Below are 6,765 nucleotides of genomic sequence, written 5' to 3' on the forward strand. Positions count from 1 at the left end.
CCCCTGGATGGGCATCCCTTACATCCCTGAGAACTACCCAAGGTGGATTAGACGCTCCTTCTCACACCCTTTCTGCTACCCTGTCAAGGCATCCAGCCACAGAATTTTGTGAAACATCTATTTTTGATAAAGACCCAGCCAAGGCTGAGATTCCATGAGCCCAAACAGGAAGTTGTCATGGGAAGCTGAGAACCATGAGCCCAAATTCAGTCTTCTCAGAATCTAAAGTCTGGCTGGGAAGATGAGACCAAGGCCCATGTGTCCCTTTTCTTCCTTGAGGAGGGGCTCCAGCTTTGGGAGAGAACTGTTGAACCATAAAACCTGAGATCTTTATGTAGTTGTGGCAGGGTTGTTGACACCAGTGGTTTTCAGACTTTGTTTCAGCTCCGTAGCCTTTTGCTCAAACTAAATTCTGTGCAGAAGCCAATGCATGAACCTGAAGGGAGCAGAGCTCCTCTGGCTGAGGAGGTGAGGGCCGGATGCCAGCGTCTTGGAGCCTCTACCTGGGCTCCTTGGAGCACAGCCAGAAGACCACTGATTGAGTCAGACCTGCTAATTGTAACAGTGAGGAAATGGATCTTTAGAGGAGAATTGACTTACCCAAGGTCACAGCTAATGACTGATGAGCCCAGGTCCCCGGAATCCCACACTTTCCCATTTTCTGACACACACCAACCTGCCTTTGAAATTTTTTCCAAGTTAAGCTCTTGGGAGTCTTCTCTCTTGTTTGCATCCTACCATTCTGCCTGCTCCTTTTTGACCTTACTTATTTCTCCTTTTTATTTTTATTTCATTTCATTTATTTTATGTTTTTGGCCGTGCCGTGTGGCTTGCAGGATTTCAGTTTCCCAACCAGGGATTGAACCCGGGCCATGGTAGTGAAAGCCCGGAATCCTAGCCACTAGGCCACCAGGGAACTCCCCATTATTTCTCCTTTTTAAAAGTCACCCTCCCCAACTTGAAATGCTAGCATTCCTCCTCAGTGTTGGGGCCTTGTCAGGTTTTCCCCCCTCCTTCCCTTCCTCCCTCCCTCTCTCCCTGCTTTCCTCCCTTTCTCCACAAAGTATTTATTGTCCCCTGTATACATTTAGGAGGAATTGGGGTTAAGCTCCCAATGATTAAAAAATGAAAGTGTTTTCCCTGCCAAAGTAGCTTATCATCCAGTTAAGCAAGGACATAAGCATCAGGGCACTAACTAGAGAATGATCATCACAACAACAGCAGGACAACTTCATCTACGTAACACAGTGTAAGTTCCAAGGGACCTGCACGAAGCAGAAGGAAGCGAGGTGTGACAGGGATGATTTTCCTTGGTGGGCTTTAAGTGAGACCTTAAAGGAGAAGATGCCCCAAGTCTGCTGCTCAGGCTCAGGTAGGAAAAGGGCACGAGCAGGGGGTTACTGACTCATTGGAGAGACACTGATTGAGTGCCTGCCGTGTGTATAGCACTGGTTTGGGCCTTGAGGATACACTGAACCAGACAGACATGGTCCCTGCCCTCATGGAGCTTACAATCTAGTGGGAAGACAGACATTAAATAATTGTATCATGTGACAGATAACAGCCAACATTTATTGAAGGCAGTATCAGTTATGAGTATATTGATGTTTGGCTGTGGGTTATGGAGACCAAAAGACAGCGGCTTACAAGACATGAAAGTGCGTTTTCCCCTCCCACCGAAGTCTGGAGGTTGGCAGTCTAGGGCTGGTATGACAGCCGCTCTGCACGAAGTCCTCAGGACCTAGGCTCCTTTTATCTTGTGACATTGATGTGTGGCCTCTGTCATGGTCCATGATGGCTGCTCCAGCTCGGCCACCTCGTCTCCTGAGGGAAGAGTTCACCAGGTTTCCTACTTGGTGAACCTCCTCAGGAACTGGCATGACTTATTGGCCTCCTTATGGTGTTGGGTTTATTCATTTGAAGACCGAAGAACTCCTTTCCTCCTTGTCACCTTTTCTCTCCCCCAGGCTCCTCCTGCCTGGCCCATCAGTAAGGCTCAGCACCGCCCCATCTGGGAAGAGGTATGGGTAAAAGGTGAGCTATTTCCAAGATTTTCTTTGACTGGACTGACTTCCAATATCTCAAACCAGGACTCAGACCATGTCTTAGTCTGCTTGAGTTGCTATGACAAAACACCATAGACCAGGTGGTTTCAATAACAGACTTTTATTTCTCACAGTTCTGGAGGCTGGACGTCTGAGATCAGGGTGCCAGCATAACTGAGTTCTGGTGAGAACTCTTTTTGGCTTCCAGATGACTACCTTCCTGCGGTATCCTCACAGAGAGAAAAAAGAGGAGAGAGAAAAAGAGAGACAGACTAATCCCATTTTGAGGGCTCCACCCTCATGACTTCACCAAAACATAATTACCAAAGTCTTTAGCTCCAAGTACCATCACATTGGAGATTGGGGGCTAGGGCTTTAACATATGAATTCTGGGGGACACAATTCAGTCCCATAGCTGACCATGTAATTTATATGAATAGGGCTGCTCCCACTGTGGTCCCTTCCACCACCCTGTGGGGTGGCTGACTGTGGACCTGAGAGGAGAGCACTATAGGAGGTTGAGTAAGGGCGGGAGGAGGAGGGGAAGGGGTGTCCCAGCACTTGGGTGGATTGAAGGAGGGCTCCAGCCTGGAGCTAAAGATGGCGTGAGTCCTGACAGGGTGATGGCAAGTGATGGGACATGAGACAGCTGCTTTTGTGGGGGGAAGATGACTGAATGTGCCCATAGGCTGAGCTTCCTGCCTCCCGGGGATTGGTACAGTAAACATGGGCCCTGGTGCAGCTGTTTTCCCACCCTAAACCCTGCGGACAAATGTTGCGGAGAGTTTTCTGCTCCATGTCAGAGAGGATGGGTAGTTTCCTTTAAAGTTCCCATTGTCAGAGGGAATGAGCCAAGGCAGGAACAGGGAGGAGACTTACGCTCTCCCCACTCAGCTCCTTTCCTTTGCAACATTTAGCTAAGTGCCATCAGGTGTTTGGCGTCCTCTACAAGCTCTCTTTGGTAGCTATAGGGCTTTTAAGGTAGAATGTATGCTGGTGACTGCTGGTGGTGCAATATCTGCCTCATACCACTGGATGGTACAATTGCAGCATCATGCTTCCAAAGGACACCCAGGAGTGGGAATTAGAGAAAAACTGATTCCCAGCCTGGGTTAGAAGGAACCTTCAGAAGTCACTTGGTCCATCTCTATGCCTTCAGAAAAATGGAGGTTTTATTCACTTTCAAAGACTCGCAACTATTAGTGAGCTTGCTTCAGTGCAAGCTCCACAAAGGTTTTGCAGTGAGGGGTCAGAGAGAGGACACTGTCTGGACACGTGGAAACCTGGCATATGGACCAGTTGGGCTCCTAAGTCACATCACACTCAGCTTCCGATCCACAGGTTGAAAAATAAGGAAGTTGATTAGATCATCTTTAATATCCTTCCCAGCTCTCTGATATGGGTCATTTAGAACTCAACTAACTACTCGCTGTACTCAGCTCTAGTCCATTTGTTTTATTTTCACCCTGTGTATATGTGTTTAGAATATTAAGTGGTAGAAAGCATTCATTCAAAATAACTATGGAGTGCACAGTTGTAGGTGCTTTGGGAGATAGAAAGCAAAGTCGGGCTTCTCTGGCAGTGCAGTGGTTAAGAATCTGCCTGCCAATGCAGGGGACACAGGTTCGAGCCCTGGTCAGGGAAGATCCCACATGCTGTGGAGCAACTAAGCCCGTGCACCACAACTACTGAGCCTGCGCTCTAGAGCCCGTGAGCCACAACTCCTGAGCCCATGTGCCGCAACTACTGAAGCCCGTGTGCTTAGAGCCCGTGCTCCGCAACAAGAGAAGCCCTCGCACCGCAACGAAGAGTAGCCCCCGCTCGCCACAACTAGAGAAAGCCTGCGCGCAACAACGAAGACCCAATGCAGACAAAGATAAATAAATAAATAAATAAATATTTTTTTTTTAAGTTGAAAAAAAAAGAAAGGAAAGTCACTCATGGTCTTTCACTCCATGAGTTTATACTCTATGGAAGTAAGAATGATCTACAGGTGAAAAGTTAAACTATGTTATAAGGCAAAATAGAAGAAAGGACACCAGGCAGGTGTCTAAGAATTGAGGGAGAGGTGTGTGTGGGATCATAGCCCTCGGATCTCAGGGAATGGCCAGGGAGGGCTTCATGGAAGAGGAGTGGGATATAAATGGGATGGGATAGAAACAGACAAGAACCCGGACAGGAAGCACAGGGTGCCTTCTTCTTTGCCAGCTGTAATCACAGTCTCTGCCTTTTAGGATTTACATAAAAAGAAATAAAGAGGAATAAAAGAAGAGTGAGAAAAGTAACTGGAGAATGGGACAAGAGGCAAGGAGAAGGGAAGAATGACAGAGAGAGGGTGGAAGGGTGTGCAGGGATCACACTCTGGAGTGAGGTGCTACCAATTCAGAGGTAGAGAAGCAAAGTTTAAAAATTCAGTGTAAGCTGGGAAAGTACTCATTCTTTTCTCCCCTAATCTTGTTGAGCCACAGAATCACAGGCTTTCAGGGTTGGAAGAGACCTCTAATTCAAACCCTTCCATAAAAGCCCTATAGGGGGCTTCCCTGCTGGCGCAGTGGTTGAGAATCTCCCTGCCAATGCAGGGGACACGGGTTCGAGCCCTGGTCTGGGAAGATCCCACATGCCGCGGAGCAACTAGGCCCGTGAGCCACAATTACTGAGCCTGCGCGTCTGGAGCCTGTGCTCCGCAGCAAGAGAGGCCGCAATAGTGAGAGGCCCGCGCACCGCGATGAAGAGTGGCCCCTGCTCGCCGCAACTAGAGAAAGCCCTCGCACAGAAACAAAGACCCAACACAGCCAAAAATTAATAAATAAATAAATAAATTTATAAAATAAAAAAAAAAGCCCTGTAAAATGATTGTCCAGTGTTCACTTGAATACCTACCACGACACGAGACTCACTACCTCCCAAGATAGCCCACTCCATTTGAGAAAAACTATAATTCCTATTCTTCTTAGTAGGAATTTGACATTTACGTCCCTGAAATTTCCATCCACTGGTCCTGGATTTGTCTTCCAAAGTGACCCAGAAAAGACCTAAGACCATTCCCCGTGATAGAAGTTGACGTTTCCTCTTTTCTCAGCTCCGCACCTCCCAGCCGGTGCTTGTTCCACACTGAGATTCTTGAATCCATTTCATGTGGCCGGCTGCTGTCTAACGCATTCTATCTTGGGGCTCAGTTCCCTCTTAGCAATGTAGTTTGCCACGTTAGAGTCTGGAAAGTAATCTTCTTGACAGAAAAGACAGAACTGAGGTCAAAGAGAGGTTGGAGAGTTCTGCAAATGTCACACATGTAGCACTGAGGACTGTGCCTTTTCTGTATTCCTTGCTCTGAACCTTAGTGCAGCCGATTTTGGTTAATTTAAAAACATTTTGGTTAACATAAAAAAAATTCACCTAGCTTGGGACTCACGCTTTCTTGGCCTTGTTCTCACAGCCCCATGTCACAACGTTATGTTCATAATAAGCCCTTGGCTGCCCCTCCTTCCGTTTATTCTGGATAAGAACGCTGTTGAACTCTCTTTCCTCAGCTCCACCAGCCTCTTCAGAGCCCCTTCTCCACCTGTTTCCTTATTGAATTGTTTGCATTTCACTTTTGAATACCATCCATTCCTCTGGTGATAGGAACAGAGATTCTTTTTTTTTAAGCCGTTAATGTGATATATTTTTTTCATTTTAATGACACATTGTTTTCTTTCTAATTTTACAAGCAATACACGTTCACTTCAGACAGCTAGAAAATACATAAAAGCATAAAGTAAAAAATAAGTCACCCATAATCCCCACCCCTCAGAGAAACTACCATTAGCATTTTGATGCATTTCATTCCAGTTTATATATATATGTATATACATACATACATATATGTATACATATGGCAAGTGCTTATCTATCTATCTAACTATAATTTAGATATAATTGACTTACAACACTATGTTAAGGAACAGAGATTCTTAACCATAAAAGTCCCTCATGAGTACATTTATGCTCTTTTTCCAAGAAGAGAATTTGTACTTTTCATCATATTTTCAAAAGCGTCAGAGACCCAAAAAAGGTTAAGGACTGCTATTTGAGATCCTTTGTGGGATTCTGTTTATCTTTCCTCTGAATGTTTTGACATTGCATCTGCTGTGGCCAGCCTTCCTCCGGGCTACCACGATCTCTAAAATAGCACATCGCCTTCTCTCAGGACCCTCTTCACTTCCCCCTCTCCCCCAGCCATTCCTTGGGTCACACTTAGGTTTAGAGAGGCAGTTCCACCTTTTACTTTTACTCCCTCTGTGGCCCTGCTTGTAGCTGAATAAGCATTGCTACCACACCCCTCTGAGTCTTGCTCCAGACTCTGCTGAACCCACATGGGTGTGCACCCCCCAGCTGGAGCCGCGGGCTCACAGGCTCACCACATCCCCGTGGTCCCTTTGGCTCCTCTCTCCTTGATCAGACTCCGATGGCCTCTGCTGGGCTTCCTCCCTCAGACGGGTGGGTTCCCTGTGGATATGAATCTTCTTGATGGTCTGCACTCACATGCCTGCTCTCCTACCAGTTTTTTGTTTTTTTTTTAATTTATTTTATTTTTGGCTGCATTGGGTCTTCCCTGTTGCGTGCGGGCTCTCTCTAGTCGCGGCGAGCGAGGGCAACTCTTTATTGCAGTGCGCAGGCCTCCCATTGCAGTGGCCTCTCTTTGTTGCTGAGCACGGGCTCTAGGCGTGGGGGCTTCAGTAGC

Source organism: Eubalaena glacialis, chromosome 19 (assembly GCF_028564815.1).
Source record: "Eubalaena glacialis isolate mEubGla1 chromosome 19, mEubGla1.1.hap2.+ XY, whole genome shotgun sequence".
NCBI classification, from domain to species: Eukaryota; Metazoa; Chordata; class Mammalia; order Artiodactyla; family Balaenidae; genus Eubalaena; species Eubalaena glacialis.